This window comes from Nelusetta ayraudi, unplaced genomic scaffold (assembly GCF_046127955.1).
Source record: "Nelusetta ayraudi isolate G7.1 ecotype Tasmania unplaced genomic scaffold, CSIRO-AGI_Nayr_v1 ptg000031l, whole genome shotgun sequence".
In the NCBI taxonomy this organism is placed as follows: Eukaryota; Metazoa; Chordata; class Actinopteri; order Tetraodontiformes; family Monacanthidae; genus Nelusetta; species Nelusetta ayraudi.
Genome location: NW_027466081.1, coordinates 4,552,559 through 4,575,259, shown reverse-complemented (window position 1 = coordinate 4,575,259; position 22,701 = coordinate 4,552,559). Strand labels below are relative to the sequence as shown.

Sequence of the window (22,701 nt, the reverse complement as noted above, 5' to 3'; positions counted from 1 at the left end):
CCAAGTTTGTGTGTGTGTGCGCGCGTGCGCGTGTGTGTGCATGTTTGTAGAGTGCCTGTGGACCCCCTGTTGTGTGTCACTGGCCTCATTTTACTCATCGCCCTTCATCTCTCCCTCCCTCTCTGATCTCGCTGCCTGAGTAGGAGCACCCCCCCCCCCCACCCAAAAAAGCCCTGGAGTTTTTTTTTTTTTTTTTTCAAAATAGAGAAAATTGGCTAAATTTGATCCACTTTAATGCAAAAATATTCCCTCTGTTTCCTTGTCAATGCGGCTCCTCAGCTAATAGATCCGAATGAAGTCCGTCCCTTCCAGGGGGAAAAGTAGTAAACCGAGAGTCGGCGGCGCTCAAAACCACGGCCAAGCGGGTGTCAACACTAAACTGGGTCAGTGTCCCGGCAGCCAAGTGGAGAACTCTATCAAGTAGTGCACAGGAAAAAAAAAAAAAAGAGGCTGATTCGCAAAAGTAGCCGGCTAATATATGCCAACTTGGACAATTTCATTTATTCTGGAATAATTTGTCCGCTAGTAACGCCACTAAATCTTTCATTAGAAGATACACCAAACAGTGAGAAAATTGTATTTGGAGCCTGGAAATCTTTTCAATATAGCTCTTTTGGAACAGAAATGAAAATTACTATTTCAGTTTAATAATATATTAGAATAATTTCAAGCATCTCTCACCTTTTATTAACCTCCCTAAAAAGAGTCCATGTTTTACTATCATTTTTTCGAAGAACTTTTCAGCAAGAACGTGCCAAAACACACAACTCAGGAAATAAACCCTTTGTGACATCACAAATACCTCGCTCGCATACATTTAAGCCGAGAGGTTGTAAACAGAGGGTTAAATTAACGTTTTTTTTTTTGGTGAAAAATAATCACACAAGCATGCTCAAGTCCAGGATGAAAGTTAAAGACCCGACAATGGTTATGTTGTGGGTCCTTTAAAATGCACAGTGAGAAATCTCTCTATTGCAAAGTGTTAAATATTCACACATGGAGCCTCCTCCAGTTGAAAGTGCAAAGATGATTAAAAAAAAAAACCTGACGCGCCTCCGCATGAATTCTCGTAAAAATAAATCCGATGCATGAACAAGAACCACTTAACAGTGTGCGTGAACATCTGCACGCCGTCCGGCCGTCTCGGTTATTGTGGGCGCTTTGGGTTTTTTTTTTATTTTATTTATTTTTATTTCCTTATTGTTTGTGCTGCTAACCGCTGGTGCTGCCAAGTCCCTGCAGAGGAAGCAGTTTTGCTGCAAAGTTAAGAGCCAACTTAAACCTCACCCCATTAAATTCAAAAACAAAAGAAAAAAGGTCAGCCAACAAAAAGCACCAAACGGCAGCGGGAAGGCGAAAATAAGCAACTGAGCCGACATGTAACTTGGAATATTAAGAAGCTAAAGACCTGCTTATGTTTTCCCCCAGAGTCCTACCATTTGGGTTTTGCATTAAATAGCTGGACACGATGATTATTCAAAATGCATCTGTACATCCCTTCAACACTCCTAGCCAGGACTCGGGGCCACAGTAGCGTGCAGGCAGCAGAATCATAGCTTCTTCCCTCATAGGAGTTCTATGCAAATCCAGGTTTGTTTGATTTTTTTCCTTCTTCGTCTTCTTTTTCTCGCAGGCGAATATTCCACCAGTTTAATTTCTGGCCTCAATCGCTTCTGCCGCGGCGGTAATGAGGGTTAATTGGAGCGCTGACGGCGAACAAAAACAAGGAGGCTGCCGGGCAGCCGAGCTGCAGTCAGACTATGCACACAGCTGCGGGGCGACTGCCGAGGCCGTTGATGGAGAGCACGAGAGGAGAGCCATTACAGGACACATTCGGCCGAGTCCTCCCATTAGCGCTCGGCGTAGGTAGTATTGATTTTTGGGAGCTCGGGCCGAGCAAAAGTAAACCGGGCGTGCGGAACGCACGCGTTCGGTGCCGTGTCGCGGGTGAGTCGGAAACCGATTCATTAGCGCTGCGAAGCCTTTGTTTAGCTCCCGCTAGCGTCGGGCCGCTAGTTATTTACATCTCCCCCCGGCAGCTCGCTTCCATTAACCCTCTCTGAGGTAGAGAGAGAGAGAGAGAGAGAGACAGACAGACTGGTGGCACTGCAAATGGAGACAACTGATTGCAGGATCGGCATCGTGCAAAATGAACTTTACAAATGGCTTCCAACGACAGCCTGCGGCTATGAAGTCATCAGAGAGATCATGAGAAAACTCCATCCTTTTGTTTTCATTTTGCTCCACATGACCTGCCCATATCTGGCTCTTTGTGATGTCATAAAGGGCACTGTCACCTCACTGAGCCGGGGTCGACGTGCCCAGCGAGGTTGTGTTTCGCCCTTGTTTGACCTTGTTTGTCCAAATACGCGGAGGATCCAGCAAAGCATCAGCTTTGGCAGGAAACTGAACCCCAACAGAAAGCTGCGAACAGCGGGCTAAATTCTCTCTCTTTCTTTTGTTTTTCAGATTAATTCTTTGGCGGGCGAATCGCCATGCAAGTCTGCTCCACCGCATTCTGGGGATGAAAAACACCAAAGGATGCGTCTAATAGCTGGACACTGCAGTTTAATCTTGAGACACCGCAAAGGCGACATTTGTCCAGACAGCTCGGCCTTTTTTTTCTTTCTCCCGCTGTGGCGAGAAGGACACAAAAGCTCTTCGAAGGAGGAGCGAACCTTGAAAGGTGTCTGATATTAAAATGGGTCCTTGCAGAGGCGGAGCGAGAGGAACAGCGCAGGAGCCTCTTCGAATAAACTGCGACTTGAACCTGATGAAAAAAAATAGTCCTGCTACTTTTCTCAGGTGAGTGGCAACGCACGCAGCTGAACGGTGGCTCCGCCCCTCCACCAAATTAAATTGTCACCCTTTCAAACATGTGGGAAGTCCAACAATTGGCAATCAGCGAGAGTTAGCAGGAAGCTAAAAGGCCAGCAGGAGGCTGCGAACAGAGGACTAACCATGCTGCTCTCTGTCTGATGATCTATGATTTTTTTTTTTTGTAGGATGATTATTCATCCCTGGCAAGCTCCGAGATGTGGGAGCGGTTGTCACGTGGGGCCGTTCGAAAAGAAACTGAAGCTCCACAAAGACGAAGCCGTGAAAATATCCACAGAGGTTGAAGCTCAACTTCTGGGCCGCTGCCAAAAAAATGCAACAACAACAACGACGACGACGGCGACAACAACAACAACAACAACAACCCAGGAAGCCCTGCCCCAAGGGTGCGCAACAAAAGCAACCGCACCTGCCATTCAAAGAATGGCCCCGCCCACTTCCCTTCCTCTCCCCTCCCTCTCCCCTCCCTGGCACTGCATCACTCGAGCTGCTGAAATGAAAACATTGCTCCTCAGCAGCCCCCCTGCCTGTCAGCCCCCACCGACAGCCCGGGGACTGATGGCATGACGTCATTGTGGAGACACACGCACACACACTAATGTGCACGCACACGCGCATTGATGGATTCCTTTGCGATGAATCATGGCTTTGGGCCTGACCGTCTTTTGCGGCAGGGCCCCCCGTCTCCAAGGATTCCCATCGGCTTAACCTGCTGACCTTCACCACAGAGTGCAGCTACCCCACACACACACACACACACACACACACACACACACACACACACACACACACACACACACACACACACACACACACACACACACACACACACACACACACACACACTTTTTTTTTATCTGTCCATCTTCCATTCTTCGCAACACTTTTGGAACAAAGCCACTCTCCGCTCGGAGCCTGGGAGAAAAGCAACTCTGCCCCGACATCCTTTTCGCACCCCATAGAATCCTCTACAGCAAAACTCTCTCACCGAAATCAGGAACGAACAGGGCGCTTTACAGCGACTTGCCAGATTTTTACATTCTCGGACCGTGTTCCGACCAGCAGCGGCTGACAGCAACGGTGAACTGCCGTTAATTTGTTAATTTGTAATCCGGAAGCGTTCGGTACCAACCGATGATGTATGAGAAGAATTTGTTCACATTCTGACTGGGATCCACGCGCTGCAAACTTTTCCTTCCTCCACAGTCGATTCAACAGTAGTAAAATGCTTGATGCAACAAAAAAAAAAACACATCAAAAAGTGACTGTAAGAAAGCAGATTGCATGTAAAAATAAATAAGGAGGAGAGGAAAATAAATGAAGTGTCAGAGTGCAAGTCAGGGCAGTGCAGGAAGTCCAAAGTTTATCCTCAAGTGTTTTTCTTGAATGTTCGACATGCTTCACTTTTCTATCACTATGTTTATCATTTTCCCAACATCATCTTATTGTTTTTGGTCATTATTTTAAGTAAAAGTGCATGCGGTCAGAAAAAAAATGTGATGCCAGGTTTAAGAAAAACGACATTGATTAAAACCATCATTCATTCCACAAGAACTATTTGGCAAAATTGAATAAGAGAAGTGTTTTCTCAAGGCTTAGAAACTCGTATTGCTCTTGTTATGGTGGGGAAAATCTGACTTGACATTGATGTTGTTTATTTGCAGCCCGAGTACAGCTTAGAGAGAATTTGAGATGCAATTTAAAACTCTACCTCTGATACACAAAATAACAGTGAATTAAAGGGCAATCTGCTTCTAAACGGTACGTAACCGGCATTTTTCATGGCCCAAGGCCAGACAGCCGATCTATTTGTGCCCGTGGCCTTAAATGCAAGCTAGAGTTCTTTTCTTTCATCCATTAAGAGGGCCAACGGCCAGATTCAAAACCCGCCCTTCAAATCCACATTTCAAAACTGGACCCTCACGGCCCAGTTTCTCCAAACACGGCCACTCCCGCCTCAGCGGGATAAGAACAACTCAACCTCAGGCATAATTCTTGAAGGGAGGGAGAGGACGGGGGGGTGTGGGGGGGAGAGAAAACATGAATATTTTACAGACAGATAAAATAGTATAAAAAGAAATACAATTAGCAGGGAAGACGCTTCATCACTTTAACTGGCGAGTAGATAGCGGCTGCCGGAAAATTAATTCTATCATATATATATATATATATATATATATATATATAGCAGAGACGGAAAGCGGGAGTAAAAAAGTGAGTGAGCGGGACACAATAATGAGGTGAGCACAGTTTGCAAACAGGCGCACGTGGCCGTTCCTGGGACATGGCGCCACGCTGATAAAGGCTCTTGACACTTTGCTGACAACACGGCCGACAACTAATTACGACTCGTGGATATTGTAAATAAGCGCCAAACGGTTGTTTAAATACCAGCGGCCCGCCACTTGTCGCCGTCGCTGATGGATTGGCGCATCAAAGCGGAAGAGGCGAAGGGAGCGAAAGGGAGCGGAGCGCTGGAGTTCAGCCGACTGCAAGTGTGACAAATAGCCCAGAGTCGCTCATTAGAGGCCTCCTGCATATCAGGCCGAAGTTTTTCAGCAGTGAAAATGTGTCTGTAACAGTGGGGGTCGTTCACACTTCAAAGGTCCAAATCTCATTTAATGCCGAGAAGGGCAAAAGTCCACAACAGCTGGTGATGAGCAAATCCTCCCTTATTGAATTTGCTCACAACTTACAACTTGCAAACGACAAGGCGCCGTTTGCCTACAACGGCTCTCTGGCGAATCCAAGCTGATCCGGAAAGTGTAAAGTGCGCTTTGTAGTGCTGTTGACTTTCCCTGAAGCTCGACTGACTGGGTTAAATGAGCTGCGAAAGCTAAACCCAGAGGTGGCAAAAGTATTTACATTATGTACTTGAGTAAAAGTACAGATACTTGTGTCAAAAAATACTCTGGTAAAAGTAAAAGTCCTGATTCAACGCCTTTACTTAAGTAAAAGTAAGAAAGTATAGGTAAGTAAAAAGTATTTATTTTGCTATTATTGAAACAACGTACATGTTAACACTTTTAACAACAATCACCAATGTTAATTTTTTCTCTGTACTGATAATGCACAACAGAACAGTGACCCCAAAGTTGAGGTACACTAAAATGATCATGCTCTAAAATATGATCCACTTTATACAATTCATTATTCTATATAGAAGGAGTAGAAAGTACAGATATTTGTATACAAATATAGGGAGTAAAAGTAAGATGTACTCCTGAAATATTCAAATAAAGTAGAGATACCAGAAAAAAAGAATCTTCTTCAGTGTCGTAAGAAAGTTTTTGCATTTCGTTACCTCCCACCCCGGGCTAAACCTTGGTTCAAAAGACGCTGTAAACACAGGGCTAAACGTCCTATTTTATGGAACAAAGCTGCTCCACCTGAGGCCAGAATGAAAAAAAAAAAAAGACAACATTTCGAATAATGGCTGGACCCGAACGCACGCCGATTATAAATGGCATCAATAAGGACGATAAAGCGGCGGCCATCCTTGAAACGTGTTTTTACTCGACGTCCTCGGTGGCGTAAAAGAAAATTATGAGAACCAAAATGAAAAAAAAAAAAAAAAAGAAAGGTTATTTGTCAGCTGTATGGAAGCAGGTGGTTTGCAGAATGTGGAACGGCGGCCGGGTCGAAAATATTCAGTGTCATGAATTTTATAAGCCACCTCCGGGCTCCCGGCGATTCGCCCTCCATCATCTTAGCGCAGACTAAATGTTGCCGCTGACTGTTACCTCACCGGGGAGACGGGAGACAAAAATCTGCATAATCGCCTGTCGCCTCACCCCCCCCCCCTCCCCCCGCAACCACCCGACACGACGGAGACAGGGGGGGCGCGTGTCCACCTGCCCGTCCTCATTAGGGCGTCCAAGCTGTACAACGCCTCGCACGCATGCAGAACGCTGTGTGAAAGCCCCTCCCCCGACACATTCACTTCCTTCCCATTTATGTAAGCCGCTATTTAGAGCAACAGCCCACACGGGCGACACACATTTTTCGACAGTTTTTGGTGCGGAGAGGAAACGCACTGATCAAAAATGACTTTGGATTAAGACGGAGGCTGTTAAGAAAAATCGAGAAGAACTCGGGCGACATGGTGGTGCAGCGGTTAGCGATATTGAATCACGGCAAGAAGGTCGCGGGTTCGATTCTCTGTTTGGACTTGTGTCCGCGTGGGTTCTCCCCGGGTTCTCCAGCTTCCTCCCACAGGCCAAAAACACGCATGTGAGGTGAATTGGAAACTCTAAATTATCCGTAGGTGTGTGTGTGTGTGTGTGTGTGTGTGTGTGTGTGTGTGAGAGTGTGTGTGTGAGTGCGAATGGTTGTTTGTCTTTGTCTGCGATGAACTGGCAACCTCTGGCAAGTCTGCCTTCGCCCTATGACAGCTGGGATGGGCTCCAGCAGACCCCAGTGACCCTGAGTGCAGGACAGAGTGGGTATTGAGAACTTCTGTCCGTCCTAATCAAAGGGAACCAACCAGAGTGTCTGTGGAGCTGCTTTGGCAACAGGTTGAGGCTTCCTGTGGCGACGAGGGAACGACTGCGAGTAACGCGAAGGACACATTTCAGGCCTTGAATCCTCTGCGATTCAGCCGCATTGTGAGATTAATGAGTCTCACGGGACGTTAAAAGAGGAAGTCTCAATTTTTTTAAAAAAATAAATCAAAACTTCCCTTGTGCGATTTCTTTTTCAGCTCATTTCCCCCTAAAGAAAAGGAAGGGGGAAAAAAAGAAAACGAACCAATCTAAGGCGACAGATGCACCCACATCCTCTGCGCCGCCTCCTCAGCTCTCGCTGTCAGACGCCCTTCTGTCAGGCTGAGCGGCTGCCGCGGGAGGCCGCCAGCCCACCACCTCCGTCTGCACGCCGCCGCAGACACGACGGGGGCAGAGCGAGCGAGGGAGGGACGAGTGAGCGAGCGAGCGAGCGCCACCGTTTTTTCAAAAGCAGCTCCCTGCCTAAATGTTTACGCCGTGGAGGAAAACGGCGTAGGTGGGCCGGAGAGCCGAGACCGGAGACGACGGCGGAAAGTGACAACAAAAATCACTCAGGCAAAGAAACGAAAAAGCTGCCGACAACTTGCTGCACTTCTGCTCGGCAACCCCGGCGCGAACAGATGCATTTAGACAAATATTTATCGGCCGAAGCGGAAACTTTTTTTTTTTTTTTTCTTTCCGGTGAGTCAGTATCAGAAAATACGCGCGAGTGCCCTCTTGAAAACGATGCCGTTTCGACACCAGGGAGGGAATGGTTTCAGCCTGTGCGGCGGAATGACACAGGCTGAGCGATGATCAAAACGTGGTCGGAATGAAATGAAATGAAAAAAGGGCTGTTTGTTGGGAGATTTTTTTTGATTAAGCACAAACTCATTCAAAACTAATTTGCTTCATGTGGCTCTGACAAGGACATTAAAAAAAAAAATAAAAAAAAAGAATATTTCAAAAAACAAAACTGATGAGCCAATTTGTCTGGAGCATTTCCTCTAATGAAGATAAAGGGTTTAAAACACATCACCCTCACCCGACTGGAATTAATCCAAGCGGCATTGTCAGACGACGACCTGTCAAAGCGCAGAGAGCAACAGGTGCAAGAAAATGGGAACAAATTCTGATTGAAACAGCACTCGGATTTTCTAGAAAATAGACGGATGCTCAGAACTGCTATTGAAACTAGAGAGAATGAAGACAGTGGGTAGCAAGAGAACATCGCCTGATGTGGGGGAAAAAGGTGCTGAATTATTCTGAAAAAAGTTGCTTGATTTCAAGTCAGAGGTCAGACTAGACCAGCAAGACATTTCATTTTCTGCTTTTTCCCACATACTCTCTATGGGCTCTTCACCAGATGGATGTCTGAAATAAATCGACCATCCATGATCTGGCGCGATGGGTTAGCTTGAGCCGATACGATAAAAGAAATCTTCCCAAAAGGTGCTTCGAATGCACACGCACACACAAATCTTCATGTTTTACTTCCGTTGCGATGCACGGGAAACACAGATTATGTAAAAACGCTTCTTAATGCGCAATGACAAAACGGAATTAATATGTAAAAGAGCTGTTTACGGCGCCGGTAGGAGCTAATTTTACGGCTAAATGGACTCGAGCGATTGCAGCTGGGAGGCCGCGTCCTCCTCCTCTGATGAACACGCATACACTGTGTGTGTCGCCGTCTGTGTGCGCTAACAGGCTGCGTGCGGCCGCCCACTCGCCCCGCTGCCGCCTCCCACTCGCCCGAGTTCCACATTAGGGAGGCTGACAGGTGAAAGCAGACAAGTCTCTCCATGACCGAAGAGGCGGCGCTGCTGCGCGAGGATTAGTCCTTCTCCCTCCTCAGACCCCCACTGCACTGCACCGCACTGCACCGCACTGCGCGCACCCACACGCTAACACTATTAACGGATTATTTGGATGTTTTTAAAGGATTAAAAAAAAAAAAAAATCAACCCACATGCAATATTATTTTTTTGCACAGTGACACGTTGTGCATAATTCACAAGACCAACGTTTTCTAACAATGAAATGTGTCTTAAAAAAAAAGTCTAATTCTTTTGCTTCCTCTTGCTAAAGCAAACAGTGCATTTCGGGAATCAAGGCAATAGCAAACGTGGCAACCCGAGTGGTGACAACACCCACAGCGAGGTGTTGGCTCCGCCCCCTTGTTTACGCCCGCTTCCAAACACGTGGGAGGGCCAACAATGCATCGGTTTTAGCAGGAAGCCGTGAACCCCCACGGATTTTAGCAGGAGGCTGTAAACAGAGGACTGAATATGCTGTGGAAGGAAGTTGGAAATGACCCAAACCAGTTTGGTGGGCTGGATTGTTCTGATGAAAAATAACTATCTCAAATTGAATCATGTTGGCATGATTGAAATTTATAGCTGCATCAACCAGAAAAAGTTTTCTTTAGGGTTCAACTATTCCCTCAATTATTGAGGTGGGATATGATGTCACAAAGGGCACCGATACCTCCATAATGAGTGACAACGCCATCCTGGCGTTGGCTCCGCCCTCAGTGACAATCTGACTTTCGTTCCCTTTCAAACACGCCGATGGGTCCAATAAAGCATCAACTTGTTATTGGAGAGCAGGATCATGTTTCTAGGATGATCGCTCACAGATCACTGGAGTGAAGTGAATGAAAAATAAAGATCTAAACACAGGCGCAACAAGGATCCTTTAAGCAATTTCATAATGAGATCGCGCTCGCGATTGTTGTCGGCGTCTTCATTCAGGCGAGAGGCAACATTGCGCGTCGCTCCTTGTTTCATTTCCCGTCTCTGTTCGGAAGCTGCGGTCTTCTCTATTTTTGGTTCACTCAAGCGTGTGTGTAGTACCCCCACCCCCCACACCGAACGCTTATGTATTAATGCGGCAGATCGGCGCGAGGAACAAAGAGTGCAGATGAAAAAAGGCTACGCGAATGCTAATGTATGTAAATGGAAAAGAACAATCACAACCGAGCCCGTTTATTACACAGTTATTACCGGATAACACCTGAACAATTTTTCTCTCTCTCTCACACGTCTCATCGGAGATTCTTCCCCACCTCGCCGGTGCCAAACTTGCCGCGCATCACCAGGTGACGATTGGCCCCTGACAGAGACCCCATCAATAATTAAATCTCCAGATCAGCCAGACTGCCACCGAGGAATTAATGGAGGGTGTGAATCGCGTTACGAACGGGGGATGCGGCTGTCGGGGGAGGAGGTCCGGCTTAATGTTTCGACCCCTTGACCTTTCCTTCATCTCTTTTCACTCAGCCTCCGCCCGCCCGCCCCCCCGCGGGGTGAGGCAGAGGACCGTTGCCCCTTTTACGCGACGCGTGGCGCCACCCGACGATCCACAAAATGAGAACTCATAGAGACGCTTCTGCTCGAATGTGAAGTGGCGGCCCGCCGAGGAAAGGTCCTCCGTCCCCCCAGCGGAGCGCTGAACGTTAAACCAAAGCACCTGCGAAAACAGATTGATTTATTTTTCTACGGCCGCGCTGGGACGTCCCCGGCAGTCCTGTTTGCGCAAGGCATTTCCTGTTTAAAGGGCCAAACGGTGACACGACTCGATCCTCCGCCCCTGACCCGTGACCCCCGATGCTATCATGGGAGCCCGAGGCAGCAGCCAGTCTGCGGGCCGTGTCAAGAAGACGGCGAGGAGCACAGCTCGCAGTCTGACTATCGTGAGTTCGGATCTCAGAGGAAAACCACTGGCAACATTTGGCGTTTGACAGCTAGAAATCAGGAGAAAACGGGCAGCGTTTGCAATGCAAAACATCTGCTAACAACAAAACTGGCAGACTCTGAATCCCTGGGGGATTACGGAGGAAGTCGGAAACTTTTAATTGTTGTCTTTTGTGCTGCGGTGGAAAGAGTAAAAACTAGTATTAGCTTTGGTGCAGTTATCCACGGACTACAGCACAGGTCTGCCTTTTTTTTTTTTTAAACAGACTTCTCAGAATGTTTGTTATCTGCGTTACCCCTAGAATTGTGCAAAACCTAAATATCGTAATAAAAAACTGCTGATGGAAACACCGAAACGTCAAAAAACCTCTAAAATATCACCAAAAGGTCTTTACGCTCTCCTGAGGTGGATTTTCAGACGTATCGATATAGAGGTATATCGCAAAACTGTCATGGAAAGATTTCTTTCGCATTTACACGTCGCCGGACGTGACGTACGGGGTCACGTGACCAGTTCACTACAAGTGGAAATGGCGCATTATGTTTGGACGGACGAGGACGACCAAAGAGAATTATGAGGATTCTCGCGGGACAAGATTTTATGAGAATTACGGCAGAAATGACGCCCGGTGGCAAAGTGGTTTCAGTGATTTACGCACTACAAAAGCTCAAATTGAACGGAGGAGGTCAATTTATTAGCTAGTTGTTCTACGTTCTTTTTTTCCCTTCCCGCCCTTACACCTGAGCATATGAACCGCAAGTTCAGCGAGAAAAGGACTTCTGAGACCCCAAGATTATTATGTGCTTTGCAAAACTATTTGTGGACCTCAAGTACGGTCGCAGGGTCACACTTGTGCATTTAAATTCCAGTGTGAACAGCCTCGTGACACACTCTTCTCGAGTTTCCTAAATAGCAATTTCAGGAAATTCAGAGAGGACGACCATGATTAATAGTTTATTTGCACAGCAGTGTAATGTAATTTCCCTGTAATGTTGGTTGTAATAGGTTCCCCCCTGAATTTATACGGCATGAGCTGCCGGTGCTTTGAGTTGCTCGTTGTCGGCTAAATAATAAATCTAACTGGGAAACGGAGTTTTAGGAACCATTCCTTGGAAGTATGCGGCATTCACTGAAAGGTGACGGAAACCATCTTCATTTTCAGAAATTACAGCTGAATTGTCTCAAGGACTGAATTGTCATTTTCTAGGAACAAAGAGTTTGATCATTATTTCAGGAAACAGCACTTCCACTCAGGCAGACCTAGCACATTAATATCACACGAGACAGAAGATAAACAGAACAGATGAAAAGTTTCATGAAAATTGGAATTCGAAATTTGAATCATCACCTGATGGGAAAAACAGTATTTTTCGGTTTAGTCAATCACTGGAATTAGCGCAATGAGACGATACTTTGAATGAATGGTTCAGTTCCTCAGCAGTTCCCAGTCGATCCCCGGCACCAGGAAGCTGTTGCTTTCCGACCTGCGTTTAAAAATCTGGATATTTTAAAGATTGAAAGCACTACGAGATCAAGGCCCCTTCACTCGGCCCCCGACAGGTAACATGTACTGATTAACCGCTTATATTTTTTATTTTTGTCAACGCCAGCACGCTCGGGGCTTCCTTCTATTGCCGCCACAGTTACTTTTTATTCCCTGCACTGCAGTTCAATCCCACACAACCTCAGAATCACCGCGCCGACAGGCTGACAAACAAGCTACTCGAAAGCGGCAGGAGCAATCACTCGTCTTCCCTTTCATCCCGAATCGCAGGCGCTTAACTTGCTTTTGAACGCCACTTTCATACGTCCCAGCTCGCGCGCAACCATCGCTCACCTACTGAATGTCTGAGAGGCAGAGCTTTGTTTTCCCGACCAAGAGTGGCCCGTGCTGCGCTGATGACGGAGCTGAGCTGAGAAGGAGGAGGTCGGCGAGAACAGTCACCTGTCTGGCTCTCTGCAGGGGAACCAGACACTGCAGGCGGTTCAGAAATGAGGCGGCATTAATTCCGCCTGAAGTGAAGCTCGGTGTGCTGCAGACCTTTAAGCGTTGGCTACAAAGACGCTCACTTCAGACGCCAGCTTTCATGTTCGGTTTAACCCCAACGCCTCGTAATGGTTGGGTCCATCATGGGCCTTGGCGCATATCAAAAAAAAGAGAGATGTTATCTTCAGAGGCTGCGTAATAGTTTCTGTTAATCTTGTGGATTCCACAGGACTTTTTTTTTTCTCTTTCCGTGACCTTTTCCGTTGATTAAAGCACAAACAAACACTTTCATTTGACCCGGACGTCGGCATTTCTGAGCAATTTTCTTCCGCGGCATTTGGCCGACGTTCTGCTTTGAAGCCGCGCCGGGCCGCTTGGGTCTCTGTTATAATTTCGGCTGCGGTCACAGCTGGCTGATGATATCCCGCGGCCCAGGTGGCCGTCCCGCTGTTTGACATGACAGACTGTCTCTTCAGGGCTGAAATCCTCTTTAGCAGATGCAGGTGGTCCAAACGTTTGTCCGAGAAAAAAAAGAAAAAAAAGAAGCAAGGTTGTTATCGGCTCTCCCCTGGCGGGTTCTGCTAATGGCATTTCCATTTAGTCTTTTCTTTTGCATCTGTTGGAGCGACTGCTGCGCAGATATAGGAATAGAGTGGCTGTCTGAAGGGGAAACGGTAAAACGTGAAGGTTTCAATTGATTAAATCAGGAAGCTGCTGTTTTGCAAGCGGTTACCCAGCGGCCGAGACTTGAGTGCAGTGTTTGGAACCCCGGAGGGAACCACCGACCGGTCAAAAACGGAATTCTCAGGCTTAGACGTCAGATCGTTAAGCGAATTAAGACAAATTGTTAATGCCGGTGGAGTTTCTAAGCGTTTCCGGCGTCATGTTTGAAACTGCTTGTTAATGAAGAAGTTTTGCCCGGAGCCTTGGTTGTCTCAATTTGTCTAAAGTTGTCTCAACTGTAGTGTTTTTAATGCACTCGTTGGATGTTGCCGCACTTTACGAAACCACTTAATGATCTTCTCTACTTAAAGCTCTCTGAAGTCTGTTAAGTCGACTGCAAAACTCGACATTTATGTGGAGTTCCTCCCATGCTCTGTGGAGAACAGCGTAAACAAAACAAGCTGCTTCTTCCGCAGCCAGTCTGTTTCCCAGACCCGCATCTGCTGAAGAGGAGCTCCCAACGAGACGACGCTCAACATGTCAAGCGGCGGGAAGGCCACCTGGGGGAGCGGCCGTCACCAGCCAGCTGAGACCACAGCCGAAATTAAACAAACCGGCGCAACAACACGACATCGAGAGCAAATCCCAGGCCCCCGCGAAGACGCGGGAGACAATCCCGTCCCGCAACTTCTGACATTCAAAACAGAGCGAGGCTCCCACGTTGATCAGGACGCAAAGACAACAACAACAAAAAGCGAACAAAGAAAGCGCCGCCCTGGGAAATCCAGCCAGAAGTTGATCAAAATTAATTGTCTCCAAAAGTGAATACACTCAAGAAGTCGATGGAAAAGTGTTTTAAAACTCCTATAAAAAAAACTAATTGCTGTAACCTGTTTTTGCAGCCCCGTGAGGCCTTTCAGAGGCAACATCTGGCTCATGAACGGCTATGCCAGCTTGAGCCTTAAATGGAGAAAGTCAGGCCGAACCTTTGCCGTTTTCCACATGGCTTCCAACCGCATCCAATCACGTCTTTGTCTTTTTTTTTTCTTTCAAAGAGACGCGAGATGCCGGATTGGATAATTGAGCAGCTTTGCCCCGGCACGCACGTCCATCACGGTCCGTGGCACCGGAGCAGGGAGGGTGGAAAGGTCTGCATATTGATGCTAAGCCCCCTCTGTTCCGTCAAAATGGGAAACCAGTGGACCGACATAATAAATAAAGCGCCCGGAGAAGAATAAGTGGAGATGGAACAAAAAGAAGAGAACAAAAGCTTCACGGGAGGAAAAGAAAAGGAGAGGCAATGCGAAAGCAATGTCGGGCGTGAATGAAAAAAACAAAAAAAACAAAACGTCTTCCCGGGTGCGAGACGAGCGTCTGATTCTTGTCAGCGGCCAGGGTTCGGAGGAATGCGCTGCGATGGAGGAGGCGATAGTGGGGGAAGGCGGAGAGCTGGGCGGAGGCAGGGGGATGGATGGAGACAGATATGAGGCGGCGCAGCAGACAGTCGGATGGTGTTTACGTTCCACCTCCATGTTGCTGCTTCGCCGTCTGAGCCCAGATTATCAGATGGCCCGACAAAGACCTCTCCTCCCCCCTGCTCGCTGCCACCTATTGCTCAATAAGCCGATTGCTCAACGTATGTATGCATGTATATGGAGGAAAAAATACTTAGTTGTTGTTTATAAAAGGCTGTTTTGGTAACTAGTTCAAATGACATGGAAACTGCATTCTAATTGCCACCACCAACGTTGTGCGGATGCAACAGTGAAGTGGAGGTAGTGAAGGCAGGGCACACAAAGTCCGGGTTGCGCGTGAAAAAATATTTCAAATAATATTTCAAAAAGAACTTAACAACAGGTGTCCTCATCAGGTAATAAATACCATAAAGTACCAAAGAAATTGAAGACTTACATGGACGGTTAAAGCTGACGACTGGACACAAGTTGTTCATACAAGAGTGCAGGGGGGACACAGGTGAGTGTCATTTAATCAAGGGCAGGACTAACGAGACACAGGTGCGACTCATGAGAGAGAAGAAAAAAGGCGGGAAAACATGAACAGGAAGAAAATTACAGAAGACACAAGACTATCAAAATAAAACAGGAAACACTAAATGAATGGAGCATGACAACAATGTCAAAACCTCCACAGGAAATAAATAAATGAATAACAACGTGGTGCAGGTGTCTGATGGCTACAGTCTGGTCCTGCCTCTCCACAGTGTTTGATGTGTTTTTCCACTCGTCTTAGTCTCTGCTTCGTCCGCCTGCCTCGTTACTTGCTTCGTCTGCCACAAAAGCATGATGGGTGCACAACGGGTCGATGGCAACTGTTCTTCCCAACTTGCCTATGCGCTGCTTCAGCGAGGCTGAAAATGACTGGAGCTCACGCCCCGTGCAGAAGCTCCATTGTGTGAAACGCTGGGGAAATCGTTACTTCCCTTACGTTAGCTCAGTCCATCTAATGAGAAATATCCGTTTTCAAAGGAGCAACTTTTGAGCAGCAAGAGAAAACTTTTAAAACATCATTCCACTATGTTGATGTGCCCTGAATTTATTTTATTGCGCAGCTTTTTCGCTTGCTGAAACTAGTTTGCAGCCAACTGGGAAAATGTTAGCGGTCGGTTTTAGCGTCTTGTCAAAACTGCTTTGCTTGGACCTTCCGCATGTTTGCAGACAACATCCAACAAGGTGGTCTCAGAGGGCAGAGCCAACACATTTAATAGTAATGTTGTGACTATAGCTTTGGAGAAATACCAGGGCCCTTTGTGACATCACACTAATGCCCCGTCACACGAGCTGCTTCTGTTGAAATAGCATAGAATCCGGCGTCATCTTGCACATTGGGCGGTCTGAGGCACGAACCGCACGAACAGCAAATTAAGTCCGTCTGCTGCAGCAGTTTAATGAACTTTAATTCACAGCAAACACAGTCACAGCTTGTTACCCTCACGGCCAACAAACGGCGAATATTAAGTTGTGTTTTGATGAAGGGTTGGGGGGTGTGGGACACTCGGGGAATACAAATGGCCTGCTAGCAGAAAGAGTTCATGCCGGCAAAAAGGTTTTCAGAAGTTTTTATGAGCATTTAATATCTTTTTTTTTTCCTCGGTCCTTTTCTCTGGCACGATGCTTTATCGCTGCTGGAAGCCGTCCGACCGACTGCTGTGAATCCAAACTGACTACAGCTGCTGGCCCCTCCCAGCCAGCTGCACACTTCCCCGGGTCGCCTCTCAAGCATGCTGGGGGTCAATGTTTGATACGAAGAGCATCGGGCCTTTCAGGGAGAGGAAGCATGTCCGGCCATTTGCAGAGGCGCATCATATTACACACAATAATATGATAATAAATATAACATGGAGTGTCATGCTTGCTGCTGGTTACACGAGGAGGTTGAAGTGGTTTTGTTTTCCTTGTTCCATGCAGTGTCTTGCTCGGAGTTGTTTTTCCTCTGTGTCATGGACTGTTTGATAAGAGGTTCCTCAATGTCTTGGTGCGTAAAAGGAAATGAATGTTCTTAAAAATTTTTTAAATGATTCTCTTATCATTTTACATACGCAGCTTAAAAAATATCTTAAATGTTCCTCTGTGGGAAGAGTGAATGTCTCTGATTGAGCCTAAACCTGAACAATTTTTAAGTCATTTAGGGAAAATTATCTTCTCAAATCCAACTATTGACATAATAGAAGTTACATTTTTAATATCAAGTGCCCTGCGAAGCACACGCGCACACATTAACACACACACACACACACACACACAGCTAAGTCTCATTTTTCACTGCTCTTCTTCTGTCCTTATCACCTCTCCTCATTTCCATTTATCTCTGGCTGCACCGCTACTTAAGAGCGAGGTCGGCACATCCGTGACCCCCGACCGGACTGAGCGGCTGGGACGAGGAGGTACAATTGCAGCCGTCTTCTCGTTTAAGTATCACGAAATTGGCGAGGGCTGCGGGGGAGGGGGCTCCTCGACCTTGTGGAATAACCGCACGTCTGACTGTGTGCGCAGGGGGCGAGAGGACGCGGACAGAAGAGAGTTCCTTTGTGTTCGTCTTCGAGCGCTTACAGTACAACCATATTTGGCATGACGTTAAATTACACAAAGGCCTTTATAAACTCGATGTGGGGGGTTGTTTAGTGGAGCCAGTAACACCGGCAGCGGATGAAAAGCTCAGCATCTCTCATTGAAGACTGCTGTTCGACAGGCAAGGTGCAAATTAACAGCGCAGCAAAACTTTAACGTACCATTCGGTGAAGCATCAGTGATCCAACAAAGAAATAGCTCTGAATGGGAGCAAACAACAGCTGAGCAGAAGCACTTGTCGACCCCCGCGGAGAAATGCACGTCTGGTGTGAACAGGAGGGTTGCGGCTCGCGCACTATTTTTGTAGGCGCGGCTTCCGCATCCGGTATGAATCCGCCGTAAGCCTTTTTGTCCCGTAGTTGGCCCCTCTGGCCGATTTCTGGTAAGAAATACCTTACATTATAGGGTTAAAACTGCCTTGAAATGTTAAATAAAAGAATTTTACACATGCAATTCGAACCGCAATTAATCGGAGTTAACTACGAAGATTCTGCGATTAATCACGATTTAAAAAATGTATCGTTTGACAACCCTGGTATTTATTTTTGGAGCACAAGTAGAACAAATACGTCCTCCCTGCTTCCCGTCAAACTTTTTGTGTTAACATTTGTTTCTCTGTCTCAAATTCGTCCCACTGCCGGTGTGAATGTTCGCAATCTATCCAAGCGCCTTTCATTTTAGTGCCATTTATTCATCGAGCAGCCTGCGTGAAAGGCCATTAACGCTCCGTGCGGCCAAATGAGTAAACAGACAGAAATAAACAGATTTTTTTTTTTTTAAGAACAAAACCAAAAGACAAGTTTATTGTACGAAGAACATTGTTGGGTGGTGAATCAATAAAACATCTCTCGCTTTCGGGAAAAAAAAAAAGTTGAAAGGGGAAATGAAAATCGGTGTTGCTGTTATTTCTGGTTACTATGAAAGACAAAAAAAAAAAAAAGAAGGTTGAGAGAACAAAGACCAGGCAGAGAGGAGAGCGGAGGCAGTTTCCCTGCTTTCAGCCCCGTCTGGTTGGTTGGTGTCAAAATTACCTCAAAAAAGTAGAAGAGTGTTTGAATGTTTACATGTTTTATTTTTATTTTTTGGCGTTTTTTTTTTTGGCTTTTTCTTGAAAGCCAAGGAAATGTCCCGGAGCAGAGCTGCTGCTGCTGCTGCTGCTGCAGCCCCCCTGTCTCTCGCCCACCAATCACGCACATGAGCTTTTCCCATGAATCTGCCGTTTATACCACTCTCCTGCACCTCCGATCACTCTCTCTCTCTCTCTCTCTCACACACACACACACACACACACACACACACACACACACACACACACACACACACACACACACACACAGGCACGTACGCACACACACCTCCCACCACCTTTCCTGCTGGTGTTCTGATTGCAGCAGAGATCAGGCTGAACCAGCACAACAGGGAGCGAGAGCTCGGTGGGCATCGCGAGGACCCAACACGTGGGCGGGTAGCAGGCTCACCAGCTACAGCAGCAGCAGCAACACTGGCAGTGCATCGCACTTTAAAAAAAAATGAAACAGTACAGCAGTGGAGTTTAGGGAGGGGCGAAGGAATAGGAATTAGAATAAGCAGCGGGCGTGCGAGTGTCAGCTGCGTCTGAACCGGATGGCTGAGCCGTCCCACCGAGAGGCAGACGAGTGGGCGACGGCGTGTGCGAGGGCAAGAGCACGAGGTGCGCTTGATGTCGAGCGCTTTAAGTCGGGGCACGTTCGCCGCATTAAAGCAGCGACGGAATGAACGCCTGGAAATCTGACAAGGCCCGAGTTGGACATTTAAAGGGATCTAGTGCCATTAAATACAAGGAAAAGAGAGAAAAATCGCAATTGTGTCCGTAGTTCGAAATGTAAGCTTACAACGGAAAACTGTTAATTGTTAGATTCATAATTGGATATTTGAATTTTGAATGTTTTCTTACCATGACATGTGACTGAATGTCACACACTGGGCCCTTGGTGGGGGGATCGGTTGGTCTAATTGGTAAAATAAAATGATGTTATCTTTTAAATTCCAATCAAAAACACAGCAGGCCGGTGAAAAGACAGGAGAGAAAAACAATTTTCACGATGGTCCCGTCTGTCTCTGCAACACGGCAGTTGCAACTTGTTTGTTAAAACGGGCTAAGGTGAAAAAAAAAAATCTCTTTTTTTTGTCCTCTCAGTTGGGTTTTTTAAGTGGACTCACTGGAACCCTGCTGTCTACACACCCACATTGGGCACCGATTACAATCAACCGCCGACACCTGCAGGGTGATTGGGGAAGGCCAGTGAGCATGTTTCTTTTAAACTTCAGGGGTATTAAAATCTTTCTTCTTTTTTTTTTAATGCGCAGGCGAGGTAATAACTGCGTGCGTTATGAAGTTAATCAGAAAAATACAACCTCAGAGTAAAAAAAAAGAAAAAGACAGAAAGGTGGTTATAGCTTCCACTGCAGCAAAGCAGCAATTGAGCAAATTGTTCATCTGCATCAATGTAGCAACAGGTGTCAGCTGTTGCGATTTAAACTTAAAGTAATGTGAGTGGGAAAAAAAAAAAAAATAACAGCCTTGAGTTAAAAATGACAAAGAACAAAATTATTCTTTATCTTTATTCTTTATTTTTCTAAATCTTATCGACAAAACACCAATTTACAGCCTCCTGCGGAAACGTTGGACGTTGTCACTGATGCTTTGTTGCACCTTCTACATGTTTGGAAGGGAACGGAGAGAAGGTGTCCTAAGAGGGCGAAGGCAACATCTGGCCGGGTGTGCTGTAACTAACCTGAGAGAGGCACCAGTGACATCCGTGCCCTTTGTGACATCAGAAAGGGTCCTTAAGAGGTCAGAGACCACTGGAACACTGGAAATGAGAACCTTGCACTATATGAGACTTTTTATCCTCATTAACTAGGTCAATGTTCACATTTCTTGGTATTTCTTAAAAACCTCCAGCATCAACAACAACGTGCGTCTCTGAAGGGTTTGGAACGCTCCCCGGCGGACGTGTCCCCCAGTGCGCGGGGACGAGCAGGAGCTCATTTCCGAGATGTCAGAGGCCAACAAGGGAAAACATCCATCGAGAAAAACACGCCGGGAAGCCGCCTTGCTCTCGCTCTCGCACGTCGCGTCTTCCCCGGGTGCGCCTCCCTCGAAAAAAAACGCGTGTGCGTGCGAAAGCCTTTCTCTCCGCTATTGTCTTCATCGTTTGGTTCTGGATTCCCTCGTCCTCCATCTCTCTCCCTCTTATCTCCGCCGCCTCTCCGTCGGCAGCCTGGCCCTCCCCGGCTGCCTCCGTCATGCCTCTCTCCTCTCCCCGCTCCGCTCGCACCCTCTCCTTCCCCTCTGATTGCCTTCACATTCATCCCTTTATGCTTGCCTGCTCACTAATGGCCGTGGCAGGTGTTCTCCCAGGTGCTCGGCGAGAGGAGAGGCCCGGGCCCGAGACTCTAAAAGCTCTGGAATCAGCGCCTCGGTGGCACCCCCCCCCCACTTCTCCTTCCTGCATGATCAGCCTTCAGAACGCTCTGCCGGGGCTCGAGTCGAACCACGACAAACACGTAAACACTGTTGAGATGTAGCTGCAGCATTGTCACTTTCTCTGTAGCGCGCTGGTTGGGGACGCACAACAGTTTCCAGCAGCAGGAGGAGATTATGCGTATTCTTGAAACAGCAGCCAAGGGACTGACTGACTGCAGGGACTGTTTTCACAGGCAATAACCATTGTGTGTCAGTACAACCAATGTATCATGAGAACTGGATACCCGACTGACAATATGGTGGTGCAGCAATTTTTTTTTTGTAATGGTCACTCAGGGTACTGCAGCCAAAATCATCACACGACATCACTGCTGTGTCTTGGCTCATTCTGATTGGCTGACGTGTCCTTATGCATCGCGAGAGTTGCACAGGCAAGATGGGAAGCGACACCACTGCTCTATGGGTCGCATATTACGGAAGTAATCTGGAAGCCAAAAGCTTTTCTGCCATATGAGCTGGTTGAGCAATTTCATTAAAATGAATTGGCCGCCATATTGGACGCCGGGAGGTGGGGGGGGCTGGTCAATACACACTTGCAGGCCTCTTTGTTGGGTACAATGCAAACTTGTTTGTCAATAGCTAATGAGCCAATCGCAAAGATGGGCTCTGGCCACCCTGTTCCTGATCTACAGGGATTTTAACGACATCACAATCATCTCTAGGGTCTAAAGATGAAAAAGTTTACAGTGGCAACGCTGGAAGGAAGATAACTTGTATTTGTAAGAGGTCCAAGTTTGAATAGCGTAGAAAGGCAACAGTAACTCAAATAAACACTTGCTGCAAACCGAGGTCTGCATGATGGCATCTCTGAACACAAGACGTCCAACCCTTGAAGCAGTACACACTCACAGGTCACTATATTAGGTATCCAATACCAGCAAACTGCACCTAATAAAGTGGTCAGTGAATGAAATGGGCATTACAACACTGACAAGGGCTGCATTGATGAAATGAGATGAGAAAAAGTGAGAGTATGCTGCAACTATGTCACTATTCTTCACTGATATTGACTCATGTCCAATCAATCAAATCCTTATTCTTTCGGTTTAAAAACCTTGCCATGAATATACTGCAGATTCTTTTTGTCGAGGTCTTATTGTGCAATGAGTTCTTCAATGCCAGCACATCCCAACACCGCAGAGATTCCCAGGGAGGCCAGATCCCTCAACCTACCATCGCGTGTCATTCGCCGGCTGAGCCGCGATTAAAACACACACAGCACAATCTGCAATCTCCCAAAAGCTTCACACTGAAGTGGAAATTGGACGCCGTCCCAAACGGCCGACTGTGAGGGCAGGGAATGCGGCTTTGTGATCAGAGCGAGCGCCAGCAGACCACCCTCCTCGCTTTGCTTTTCAATCAATCAGCCGGTGGGTTCCAGGAGTGGATCAGCGTGACTTTCACCCCCTTCCCAAA

At 47.0% G+C, this 22,701-nt stretch overlaps 1 protein-coding gene across 5 annotated transcripts in view; it reads right to left on the bottom strand.

Annotated features, from left to right (window-relative positions):
• Window positions 1-22,701, bottom strand: part of sema5ba (sema domain, seven thrombospondin repeats (type 1 and type 1-like), transmembrane domain (TM) and short cytoplasmic domain, (semaphorin) 5Ba) — a 173,808-nt gene that overhangs the window by 61,654 nt on the left and 89,453 nt on the right. The gene's annotated exons all lie outside the window — the stretch shown is intronic.